Source organism: Leucopleurus acutus (assembly GCF_964270905.1).
Source record: "Leucopleurus acutus genome assembly, chromosome: 7".
NCBI classification, from domain to species: domain Eukaryota; kingdom Metazoa; phylum Chordata; class Mammalia; order Artiodactyla; family Delphinidae; genus Leucopleurus; species Leucopleurus acutus.
The window spans coordinates 70236801-70250062 of NC_139150.1; the positions used below are offsets into that span (position 1 = coordinate 70236801).

At 37.9% G+C, this 13262-nt stretch overlaps 1 pseudogene across 1 annotated transcript; it reads left to right on the forward strand.

Annotated features, from left to right (window-relative positions):
- The first annotated feature begins 877 nt into the window (after window positions 1-877).
- On the forward strand, window positions 878-1542 carry LOC309964072 (interferon omega-1-like; annotated as a pseudogene). The gene has a single exon. The product of its transcript is annotated as an interferon omega-1-like (transcript).
- The last annotated feature ends 11720 nt before the right edge of the window (window positions 1543-13262 follow it).

Here is a 13262-nt window from a genome sequence, read left to right on the forward strand (position 1 = left end):
CTAGGAAGAAGAGAAACACCTGAGAAGCTCATTCACTAGTAGTCATAAGCCTCTGCTCTGAATAAAACAGAAAACAAAACCAGTCTTTGGTTCTAAATAGCTTATTTACCATGCATGGTCTGGTAATTACTTAACAAAATACAGAAACCTATAGGGATGAGGGACCCCAACTTCCTATGTATAAAGTAAGGATGGTAAAAATGTAGTCCAGAGTCAAGGACGAATTTTGTTCCTAACACAGAGAAGAGCAATATTTATACATACTGAAATGTGTACAGGGACTTCCCTGGTGACAGTGGTTAAGAACCCGCCTGCCAATGCAGGGGACACGGGTTCGAGCCCTGGTCCGGGAAGATCCCACATGCCACGGAGCAACTAAGCCCACGAGCCACAACTACTGGGCCAGCATGCCACAACTACTGAAGCCCACATGCCAAGAGCCCATGCTCTGCAACAAGAGAAGATACTGCAGTGAGAAGCCCATGTACTACAATGAAAAGTAGCCCCCTCTCGCTGACACTAGAGAAAGCCCACGCACATTTTGGCCCAACGCAGCCAAAAATAAATAAATAAATTGTACAAAGAAAAAAATAATAAAATAAAATGTGTACATAAGTATGTGCACGAATCTTTACATACCTACATATACTTCAGCCTTTAATTAGTTTCTCATTTAATTGATATTCTTTTGTATTGACACATCCAAAGTTTACTGGGAAACTTAAACTTCTATTGTAAATTAAGAGTTTAGATTGATTACATCGTCTTAGGTCAAAAGAAAATATCTAAATGAAAACACAAATTGGAAGTGAAAGTAGAGAGAAATTTTCAGAAAATGGAAACTGTCTTCCCTATTTAAAAGCCATACTTAGAAAGAATGTCATCAGAGAACCTACCCCCAAGGTTCCCCCGGACGCCCGTCTCAGCCAGGCCAGCAGCAGCCTCATTTGCCCCATGGCCTTCGTGCTCTCTCTACTGACCGCCCTGGTGGTGTTCAGCTATGGCCCTGGTGGATCTCTGGGCTGCGACCTGTCTCAGAACCACGTGCGGATTAGCAGGAAGAACTTCATGCTTCTGGGCCAGATGCGGAGAATCTCCCCTCGCTTCTGTCTGAAGGACAGAAAAGACTTCGGTTTCCCCCAGGACATGGTGGATGGCAGCCAGCTCCCGAAGGCCCAGGCCACCTCTGTCCTCCACGAGATGCTCCAGCAGGTCTTCCGCCTCTTCCACACAGAGCGCTCCCCTGCCGCCTGGGACACCTCCCTCCTGGACAAACTCTGCACTGGACTCCATCAGCAGCTGGAGGACCTGGACCCCTGCTTGGTGCAGGCGATGGGAGATGAAGAAACTGCCCTGGGAGTGACAGGCCCTACACTGGCTGTGAAGAGGTACTTCCAGGGAATCCATCTCTACCTGAAAGAGAAGAAATACAGTGACTGTGCCTGGGAAATTGTCAGAGTGGAAATCATGAGATCCTTGTCTTCATCAACCAACTTTCAAGAAATGATAAGAATTATGGATGGAGACCTGGGGTCACCTTGAAATGATTCTCATTGACTAAGATGCCACATCACCCTTGCACATTCATCTTTGGCCATTTCAAAAGACTTATTTCTGCTTTAGCCACAAAATTTATTGCATTAATTCAGCCATTACTTGTCAGTAGTAATAAGCAAGTAATAAGCAAGTATATATAAAAGTATTCAGCTACAGGGTCATCAGTCCCTAAGTGATGACTGCCCTGATGTTATTTATTTATTTATTGTTTATTTATCTATTCCTTCTTGCATCTCTCATATTTATAATATTTAGAAATTATTTATAAAATTACATTTCATCTGTACATTGTAATAAAATTTTTAAAACATGTTTTTCATTTCATGTTATTAAGTTTGCACTTTGTTTTATTTATTAAACTCTTAACAAAGAAAATTTGAGTTTGTTTACTCTAAATTCAAACACTTATTTGGTAAATGATATTGAAGAATGGATGGTAACATTTACTCTTCATTCCATTCAGATTATACATATAAATTGAGTACCTAAATGACAGAGTGTAATTGCTATCAAGAAATACAAGCAAATAAAGCACATGCAGTTTTTACTGTGTTGAAACTCTCAGTCTTACAGGGAAGAGGACATAAAACAGTATTATTGTTCATTTTATTTCAAGTATATTAAACACTGCAAAGAGAAGTAAAGGAAAATAATTTTCTCACACTGGAAGTTTTAGGTACAAATGATCCTGGAAAGGAAAAATAATATTATACAGTATATCCTTTCTAAGCTGCCTGGAAGACATATAAGTGCAGAGTCTTATTGACAGCTGGAAATATGGGTCTTGAGTCAAAAAAAAAATGCCAAGGGGGAGGTATTAATTTGAAGTTATTGTGTATCTGGTAATAAGGGCATGGGGATGGATGTGGTCACTTATAAACAGAATGGACAACGAGAAGAGGACCTAAACCTAATCCTGCAGACCCTCAGCATTAAAGGTTGAACAGAGGAGAGTCTGCAACAGGCACTAAGGCAGAGTGGCAGTGCAGTTAGAAGGACACAAGGATGAACAGGGGAGAGAAAACTGAAGGGAAGAAGTGTGTTTAAAAGAAGGAGGGGTGCTTGTAGGGCAGGTGAGGACTGAACTATCCCAGCAGACCTGTAAACAAAGGCTACTGTGACCTTAGCAGGATCTGGTTTAGTAGAATTAATGAGACAGAAACTCGATGGGAGTAGGTTAAAGCAAACACAAGAAAGAGAATTAGGGGCATTGTGTATAGACAATTACCTTCACAATTTTGTTTGTGAAGTGGAGAAGTAAAATAAGATAGTACGTGGAGGAGACTGTGGCTTAACATGCCCATGCACATTTTTCTTCATGTTTTTCGAGAATCATTTTCAAAGAATGGGTGAATTGCCACAAAACAGAAGAACATTTTTAATATCTAACTTATTTGATTTAAACAATTGCTTAGATATTTAATACATTGCTTATTTGGCTAAAAATTAATTTAGCATTGTTCTAATTCATATCACTTTGTAGTGAATTTCAATGGTAACTCATTTGCTTGCTAATTTAATTTCTTTTTTCAATCAACTTTTACAATCAAGCTTCATTTTCTTTTATCTGCCACTTCCTTTAATTTTATATTGGTAATTTACATTATTTATCATTTTATATCTCTAATCATTGACACATACATTTTCTATAAATTATAGCCATATTCTTTTGATGGACACTTGTTTTTAATTTTTCCTGTGTACAAAGACCTGGACAGTTCCTTGTATATTTCTCCAAGGGCTGTTTAGGACATAGAACCAAGGCTCTCCCTAGTCACATTCATTCCTCTTTTGAGTTTACATGTATTCAGTGCCCTTTCTTGTCCACCTGTTTTTACATTAAATTCAGTATTTCATAGGCAGTTTTTTTCCTTTTTTGATCTATGATATGAGAATCTAAATTGCTTTCTGTTAGAGTGCAAGGCAATTTTTCTAGAACATTTTATTGAAATATTATTTCTTTCCTTATGAACAATAGGTACATCTTTAGCATAAATCTAATTAATTCTGATAATACAACTATTTTTGAGATTTTCTTTGCTTTATTAATATGATTACTGAACTTTACTCATTGCTACACTTGTTTTACTACAGCTACTTTAAAACTCATTTAATACTTCCGGTTGAGGTAGCAAACCAAGGTCAAGAATTCCTTTCGGCTTTTAAATATTATTGCTTGCAGTAGTTCCTGACTAGTTTTAGAATTGTTCTAAGGTTAAGAGCATTGGCTTAATGAGAATCATAAACATTTGTGGATCCCCAAATGGCTAATTATAACAAAGAAGAGACATCCAATAAAAATGAATGAAAGAAATGGTATCAGAGAATCTTTGTCCCCAAACTTAAGGCTAAGAACAATTACTAAGTAATATATGGGAAAAGTTATAACATTAGCCAGGAAAAAAAGAACAGAGAGCAAGAGAGAGTTTAAGGATTGAATAAATTCAAATTTAAGAAATGATGACAGAAATCCATAGTATGAAACTTAAGGAGTCATACATACCTCACAATATAGGATGTAGTGTTGACCCACCCATTTGGCCAGTTGGTATACATATATACGTATAGTTTTACTTTTTGTTCATTTTGTTACATTGTTATATTTAATGTGAAAAACTTGTCCTAGCTAGTTCCGTACTATCACCTTGCCCTGAAAATCTCTTGCAGTCATATCCTGTTTAATATTCAGAAGTTAGTAACTTGTACGTTCCAAATTATTGGAGAAACAAGAAGCTGGGTTGGCAAAGCCAGCCAACCATGCACAGGTCCTGCCCAGGCCCTGGACTTTAGCAGCTCAAGGCACATGTGGTCAACTGGGGAAAGGATGAGGGAAGACAGGGTTGCAGCTATGGTGGCCATGAGCTTCTGCAGGGGATCACAGTGCATTGTCAGTGAGAGGTAGCTGAGATTTGCTGGCTGCTGGAGTGAGAGTAGGAACATGGCCACGACTCAACCCTCTCCATCTGCCAAGCCCTCCTCTGCAGAGGTCAAGGTGCTCCTGATATCCAGGAATGCACAGAAATGCAGTAAATAGAGGTAGGTGCAAGCACCAACACTGCCCACATGTCTACATGAAACAAGCTGGTCAAGAACCCAGGAGCTCACTGCATCAATGTTTAGGTGCGTTTAAGTTCTGATTCCAGTAGAAGAATAATGCACCAGTCATGTAATGCTCAATTGCTCAATAAACAAAGCATCAAGAACTATGAAATACTTGTAGGAGCCAGCAGCCCCTCAAGAATTTGAACTGCCACTCCCCGCCCCACAACCAGCTGCCCTGGGACCAGGCCCCACCTACCAGCGGGCCAGCAGCCACCACACAAGGCAGGGCCTGGCAGCCAACTGGGCCAGGGGCCAGCCACCTACCAGTGTGTCCACAGTAGTCAGCCCCACCAAAACAGAAGGGCCCACACAGGGGGCACCCCTAGAGCATACAGCCTGGTGATCAGAGGAGAGTGTGCTGCTGGGCCCCCTAGGACATCTCCGGCATAAGATCACTCCTCTAATATCCAGAACTATAGCTGATCTACCTAATATGTAGAAATAAACACAGAGAATTAGGTAAAATGAGGAGACAGAGGAACATATTCCAAACAAAAGAACGAGCCAAAACCTCAGAAAAAGAACTGGAGATAAGGAATCTACCGAATGAGAGTTCAAAGTAATGATCATAAAGATGCTCAGCAAACTCAGGAGAAGGACACATCAACACAGTGAGAATTTTAACAGAGGCTTAGAAAATATAAAGAAGAACCAAACAGAGCTGAAGTATACAATAACTGAAATAAAAAATACACTAGAAAGAATCAACAGTAGATTAGATGATACAGAGGAATGGATCTGTGAACTGGAACCCAGAGCAGTGGAAATCACCCAAGCTAAACAGAAAAAGGAATTTTAAAAAATGAGGATAGGGCTTCCCTGGTGGCGCAGTGGTTGAGAGTCTGCCTGCCAATCCAGGGGACACAGGTTCATGCCCCGGTCCGGGAAGATCCCACATGCCGCTGGGCATGTGCGTCGGGAGCCTGTGCCCCAAAACGGGAGAGGCCACAACAGTGAGAGGCCCGCGTACCGCAAAAAAAAAAAAAAAAAAAAAAAGAGGATAGTTTAAGAGGCCACACTTACATGATCAACTAATCTATGACAAAAAAACGCAAGAATATTACAATGGGGAAAACACAGTCTCTTCAATAAATGGTTGGGAGAACTACACAGCTATATGTAAAAGAATGAAACAACTATTTCCTCACACTATATACAAAAATAAACTTAAAATGGATTATAGACTTAAGTGTAAGACCTGAAACAATAAAACTCCTAGAAGAAAACATAAGCAGTATGCTCTTTGACACAGCAATATTTTTTTTGGATCCGTCTCCTCAGGCAAGGGAAATAAAAGCAAAAATAAACAAATGGGACTACATCAACCTAAAAAGCTTTTGCACAGTGAAGGAAACTATCAACAAAATGAAAAGGCCATCGGCTGAATGGGAGAAAATACTTGCAAACAATATATTCAACGGGAAAAAAATGCAAAATATACAAAGGACATATACAACTCAACATCAATAAAACAAACAACCTGATTAAAAATGGGCAAAGGATATGAATAGACATTTTTCTAATGAAAATATACAGATGGCTAACAGACACATGAAAAGATCTTCAACACCATTAATCATCAGGGAAATGCAGTTGAAAAACACAATTAGACACCACCTTACACCTGTCAGAATGGCTATTATTAAAAGGACAACACATAACAAGTGTTGGCGAGGATATTGAGAAAAGGGGACCCTTGTGCACTGTTGATGGGATTGTAAATTGGTGCAGCCACTATGGAAAACAGTCTGGATGTTTTCCAAAACATTAAAAATATAACTGCCATATGATCCAGCAATTTCACTCCTGGGTATTTACCAGAAGGAAAGAAAAACCCTAATTTGGAAAGATATATGCACTTCAATGTTCACTGCAGTATTATTTATAATAGTCAAGATATGGAAGCAACCTAAGTGTCCATTCATATTTGAAAAAAGAAAATACGGTATACACACGCTGGAATATTAGTCATAAAAAGAAAAACAATTCCTGCCATTTGCAACAACATGGATAGATCTAGAACAGGGGTCCACAACCCCCAGGCCATGGACTGGTTTATGGTTTTCTGTCTACATTTATGGTTTTCTGCCTCCAGCTGTATTTTCAGACAAGTTGCAGAATGGCTGGCTGTGGAAGGAGGCAATCAGAGCCTGGAAATCAGAGCCTGATTGGAAATTCAATAAAGGCAGAAAATAAATACTTCATATAACACAACATGTATACATTACCCAAATTCAGTTTTTAGATAACTCTGCTAGTCAAACACAGAAATGTTCTCAGGATGACAAGGCTGGTTTGTAACAGGTATAAGGAAAGTGATGACCAAATTAATGGTACCATAAAAAGTCTGTCACAAGGGAATGGTGCCTATTATGACTGGGACAAATGGGAATTGGGGAGAAAGAACTTATCATTATTTATCTATTTAAGATTGTCCTGGAGAAAGAATGCTCAGATTCCCAGCGGTCTTTCTCATCCTTGTGGACTTGGATATTCCCAAAATTGGTAAAGAGCTCAAGCTGTGCATTCAGAGGGCCTGGATTCTAAAATGAGGCCAGGACCTTGGGAACGTTATTAATCGCTCCATGGCTCTTTTTTCTTCTCTATAAAAATGAGAATAATGAAAGAAACTACATCAGCCTGTTTTGTTAACAGATGCAAACGTTTGAGATACAGCAACGATAAAGGAATAGAGCAATGCATTTTAACACATTAATTTTTAAAAAGTCTGTTCAGCAAAGCATCATAAAATTTTAAAACACATGGTATTGAAAAACCTTATAACGTATAATAGAGCATTAACATTTTTACTAATAGGAAGAGCTCAAGAAAGTTTAGGAATCCAAAAAAAATCTGGGCAAAAGAATATAAAGAGGCGATTTACAGAAGCAGAAATAACTGAGTGGGTAACATACATATGCTAAATAATCAGTCTCCTAGTGATCACAGATTTTGTAAATGAAATTTCAAATGAAAAATTTGATGAACAGCAACAACAAAAAGATTGCTTGGTGGTAGTTGGGGTAAAAGTGCACAGTTACACAGAGTTGGTAGAAGTGTAAAAATTTCAAACACTATTGATCATTAGTTTAGTAACATCTATCAAAACTTCTAAAGCATCAGACCCAGCAAATATAGCAGTATGTGTCTATCTTACAGAAATACTAAGTGAATACTCAAATTTGCTCATTGTGTAGCATTATTTATATGAACGGTAATTGAAATCAACTTAATGTGTGACAGTACAGATGAATGGTTAAGTAAATCATAATTCCTTCACAGAATACTGTGCAGCCACATTAACTTAAATAAGGTGGACCAATACTCACCAGCATCCAAGGATGTTCATGATATTCTGAGTGTCTTCTCGAGTGAAAAAGCAAGTTAAGGGATAAGAGTAAACACATTGGTGAAAATTGATATCTAGCTATTCTTAAAGATTAGGATTTTAGGAAATAAAGGGTAGAGATAAGATCATTTGACTTCCTTTTGTTTTCTGGAACCTATAGATCGCTTTTTGTTTACTTAAAAAATAAGCTATATACTTAGAATTGATTTTTTAATATTGTTTCCAACATTTCTATTAGATTGAAGCAAGGGATGTCCATCTTAGCTTAGTATCCCACACGTTTGATACTGAAAAAAAGAGCACTGTCTTTGTATCACCAGGAGAAAACATGGGGGAAAATGGTTGACTGGACTCTTTAAAAGGCAGAAGTAGAGCAGACAGCATTGACCACTTAAAACTTTAGATAGCAGTCAGAGTTGTCTACCAATACAGAAAGAAGAGAATGCTAGTGATGTTTCTCATTTAATAAAAACTTTGAGATAATTTTATACAAAAGTAATGTTTTTCAATCTTGGAAGTTTATTTCTTCAACATTTGAGTTTTCTTAGTATGAATGAATAAAAAGCACCTCTTGGCTTTTTTCTCCAGACTCTTCTAGGTCTTAGAGCTATGTTTCTGCTCCTCTTGGTAGTGGTTTGTTTCCTCTACAGAGCCAGAGCTTGCACCAAAAGGACTCTTTTGATTAAATATCCTGCTCCAAATTTACCTTTAGCTGTTCCATCAGCTGAGAAATCCTTCATGGGTCTCTATTCCAATCCTTAGGTACACTCTTGGCAGAAAATAGCAGGGAGGGTCTGCTGGAACGTGCCTTATGGAAGAAAAAAACATTGAACAAGGTCTTCTGGTACAGACATAGCAAAGATCTCCTACCTGCAGAAAATATAAATCTAAATCATGTTTGATATTTATATATATATCCATAAAACCATCACAATTAAGATAATGAAGATGCCAGTCACCCTCCAAAGGTTTCTTCATGCACCTTTGTAATCCCTTTCCCTTTCCAACCTCACCTCTCACCCTGCCAGTCAGCCCTTTCTGTCCCTAAAGACAAGTTTGCATTTCCTACAAGTTCATGTAAATGGAATAACACAGTATGTGCTCTTTTTCTTTTCATTCGGCTTCAACATTTTAAGATTCACCCATATTTTATCATGTTTCAATAGCTGATTGTTTTTATTGCTGAATAATCTTCCATTTTATGGATCTATGATAATTCATTGTTTCACTTGTTGATGGACATTTTTTTCCCCAGGGTTTTTAAATAGGAATAAAGCTGCTCAGAACATTCAAGTATAAGTCTTTATGAGGACATGTACTTTCATTTCTCTCAGGTAAATATCTAAGAGTAGAACAGCTGTATCATATGAAAGGTATAGGTTTTACATTTTAGGAAACTGCCAAACCATTTTCCAAAGTGGTTGTACCATTTGATATTTCCACCAGCAATGGAGGAGAATTCCAGTGATGTCACATCCTCTGTACCAGTTATGGACAATCTTTTTAATTTTAGCCACTTCCATAAATAGGAAGTGGTATTTAATTGTGCTTTTAATTTGTATCTCCCTGGTGACTAATAATGTTGAGCATCTTTTCACATCTTTATTTGACATTTACACATGCACATTTTCCTTGGGAACCTGCCTGTAAAAGTCTATCAAATCAGTGCAAAATACTTTACAGAAAAAAAATTTAAAGGATTTAAAGAACTTCCATTCTTCTGCCCCAAATTTTGCTCAAGTTGTGAGGTGACTCAGGTCATGGTCTGGACAAGAGGCACATCTTAGTGTTTCTCCAACAAAAAGCAAGTGCTTCCCATCTGTTATTTCTGGAAAACACATCTGACTGATCTCTGAGATCCAGGGGATGCTGGGCAGTTTCAAGGAGTCCACATCACGCTGTCTTCCCTGAGATTTCTCTGTAGCATCTTCAGTACAGAGGGCCCAGGTTGTTTGGGATGAGACTCTCTTGGAGAAATTACACATTGGACATCAGCAGCAGCAGAACAGCTGGAGATGTGTTTGGGACAAGAGAGAGATTTAGAAGAGAACTTGCTAGAAGTGAGGATTCAAGACTGGATAAGAAGAGTTACTTTCAAGGAATGAACCTTTCCCTAAAGGGGGAAGAATACAGACCCCATGTTTAACAAACTGTCGCAGTGGGAATCAACAGGTGCTTTCTCTTCATTAACAAATTTGTAAAAGAAATTAAAGAAAAAAGGAAGAAAACTAAGCTTTCACAAAACGGTGACAAAATGATCCTTACGAAGTTCAGGTTTTCATGCATTTTAGAAGTTCCTTTACCAACTGAAGCCTAGAATCAACAATAGTGACCTTAAAAGCAGAGAAATATGAATTATATTCAATGATCATAAGGCTGACAGCTTTAAATTTATCACATACTTATTTTCTACATGTTATTTATATCTTATAGAACAAAATGTTCTCATTACAATGTATAAAACTTTATTTTGTAAACATACATGCAATTTCTCAAAAGTTATGTGCTCATGTGTTCAATTTTTAAATCTAAATGAATGCACACAGAAACTGCAATGGAGTTGATGTTTTCCTATGTGAGACCTACACTGGAAACAAGAATACCTATACTTCCCAGGCTGATTTTGGGGCTGAATCTCAGTGAAGCATCTTTGTTCAGGACCAACGGACATATTAAGTTCTTGGGATGAGGGAGAATCTGCAGGCACCTGACGTAAGTCAAAGAATGCTAAGTCCATACTTTTATCATAACAAATTTGAGGATATGGACCAATAAAGAGCTGGACATGCTTTTATAGACAAGAACTAGGAATGGAGACTGCAAAAATAAAACAGCAGTGCTTGAGTCACAGACCTGGGGAGCTCTCATCCACGGTATATTGATTCTGTTCTGATATTGCCTCTTATCTAAACTTATGCCTTTGGTTATATCTATAAAAGAAAGATGAAAATATGTGCAGGCAAGCTGCAGTTTAGAAAGCACCATAGAAAAGTACATGTGTTTATAGCCACATCCATCCCAAGTGGAAAATGCTTAGTATAGGAGAACATCCTGCAGAGATAATGGCTGGAGAGTGGGGGAATGCAGTCAGTGCCACCTGACTATTCAGATGGTCAACAAGTAACCTGGGCAGAAACAGGCATGAGTATCTGGAGAATTTGGGTTAGCTGGTCTAGAAGCCAGTCTGTATCATTCACACATGGGTGCCTGTACATGTGTGTGTGTGTCGGAGGGTAGGGGGGTGGTTCACGCATGTGCCTTTGTTCTTGTGTGTGTGTTGAAAGCTATTCGGCTACAGCAGCAAAAGCCTAGCGTCTACAAGGAAATAGTGTATACAAAGCACTTAGAATATTAAGAGTTTTATTTCTCTTTCTTTTCATTTCTCTTTCTTCTCTGATTGCCACAGCTAGGACTTTCAAAACTATGTTGAATAAAAGTGGCGAGAGTGGACATCCTTGTTTTGCTCCTGGTCTTACAGGAAATGCTTTCAGCTTTTCACCATTGAGTATGATGTTGGCTGTAGGTTTGTCATATATGGCCTTTATTATGTTGAGGTAGATTCCCTCTATGCCCACTTTCTGGAGAGTTCTTATCATAAATGGGTGCTGAATTTTGTCAAAAGATTTTCCTGCATCTATTGAGATGATCACATGGTTTTTATTCTTCAATTTGTTGATGTGGGGTATCACACTTATTTATTTGAGAATATTGAAGAATCCTTGCATCCCTGGGATAAATCCCACTTGATCATGGTGTATGATCCTTTTAATGTATTATTGGATTCGGACTGCTAGTATTTTGTTGAGGGGTTTTGCATCTATGTTAATCAGTGATATTGCCCTGTAATTTTTCTTTTTTTGTGGTATCTTTGTCTGGTTTTGGTATCAGGATGATGGTGGCCTCATAGAATGAGTTTGGGAGTTTTCCTTCCTCTGCAAATTTTTGGAACAGTTTCAGAAGGGTAGGTGTTAGTTCTCCTCTAAATGTTTGATAGAACTTGCCTGTGAAGCCATCAGGTCCGGTACTTCTGTTTGCGGGGAGTTTTAAAATCACAGGTTCAATTTCAGTGCTTGTGATTGGTCTGTTCATAGTTTTTTTTCTTCCTGGTTCAGTCTTGGGAGACTGTACCTTTCTAAAAATTTGTCCATTTCTTCCAGGTTGTCCATTTTATTGGTATACAGTTGCTTGTAGTATTCTCTTATGATCCTTTGTATTTCTGTGGTATCAGTTGTAACTTCTCCTTTTTCATTTCTAATTTTATTGATTTTAGTCCTCTCCCTTTTTTTCTTGATGAGTCTGGTTAAAGGTTTATCAATTTTGTTTATTTTTTCAAAGAACCAGCTTTTCATTTCATTGATCTGTGTTATTGTTTTCTTTGTCTCTATTTCATTTATTTCTGTTCTGATCTTTATGATTTCTTTCCTTCTACTAACTTTAGGTTTTGTTTGTTCTTCTTCCTCTAGTTGCTTTAGGTGTAAGTTGAGGTTGTTATTTGAGAGTCTTCTTATTTCCTGAAGTAAGCCTGTATTGCTATAAACTTCCTTCTTAGAACGCTTTTGCTGCATCCCATAGGTTTTGGATCATTGTGCTTCCATTTTCATTCATCTCTAGGTATTTATGATTTCCTCTTCAATTTCTTCAGTGATCCATTGGTTGTTTAGTAGCATATTGTTTAGCCTCCATGTGTTTGTGTTTTTTATAGTTTTTTTTCTTGTAGTTTATTTCTAACCTCATAGTGTTGTGATCAGAAAAGATGCTTGATATGATTTCAATTTTCTTAAATTTACTGAGGCTTACCTTGTGGCCCAGCATGTGGAGAGTGTTCCATGTGCACTTGAGAAGAATGTGTATTCTGCTGCTTTTGGATGGAATGCTCTATAAATATCAATTAAGTCCATCTGGTCTAATGTGTCATTTAAGGCCTGTGTTTCCTTTTGATTTTCTGTCTGGATGATTTGTCCATTGATGAAAGTGGGGTGTTACAGTCCCCCACTATTATTGTGCTACTGCCGATTTCTCCCTTTATAGATGTTAGTACTTGCCTTATATATTGAGGTGTTCCTATGCTGGATGCATATATATTTACAATTGTTATATCGTCTTCTTGGATTGATCCCTTGATCATTATGTAGTGTCCTTCTTTGTCTCTTATAGCAGTCTTTATTTTAAAGTCTATTTCGTCTGAAATGAGCATTGCTACTCCACCTTTCCTTTGATTTCCATTTGCATGGAATGCCTTCTTCCACCTCCTCAC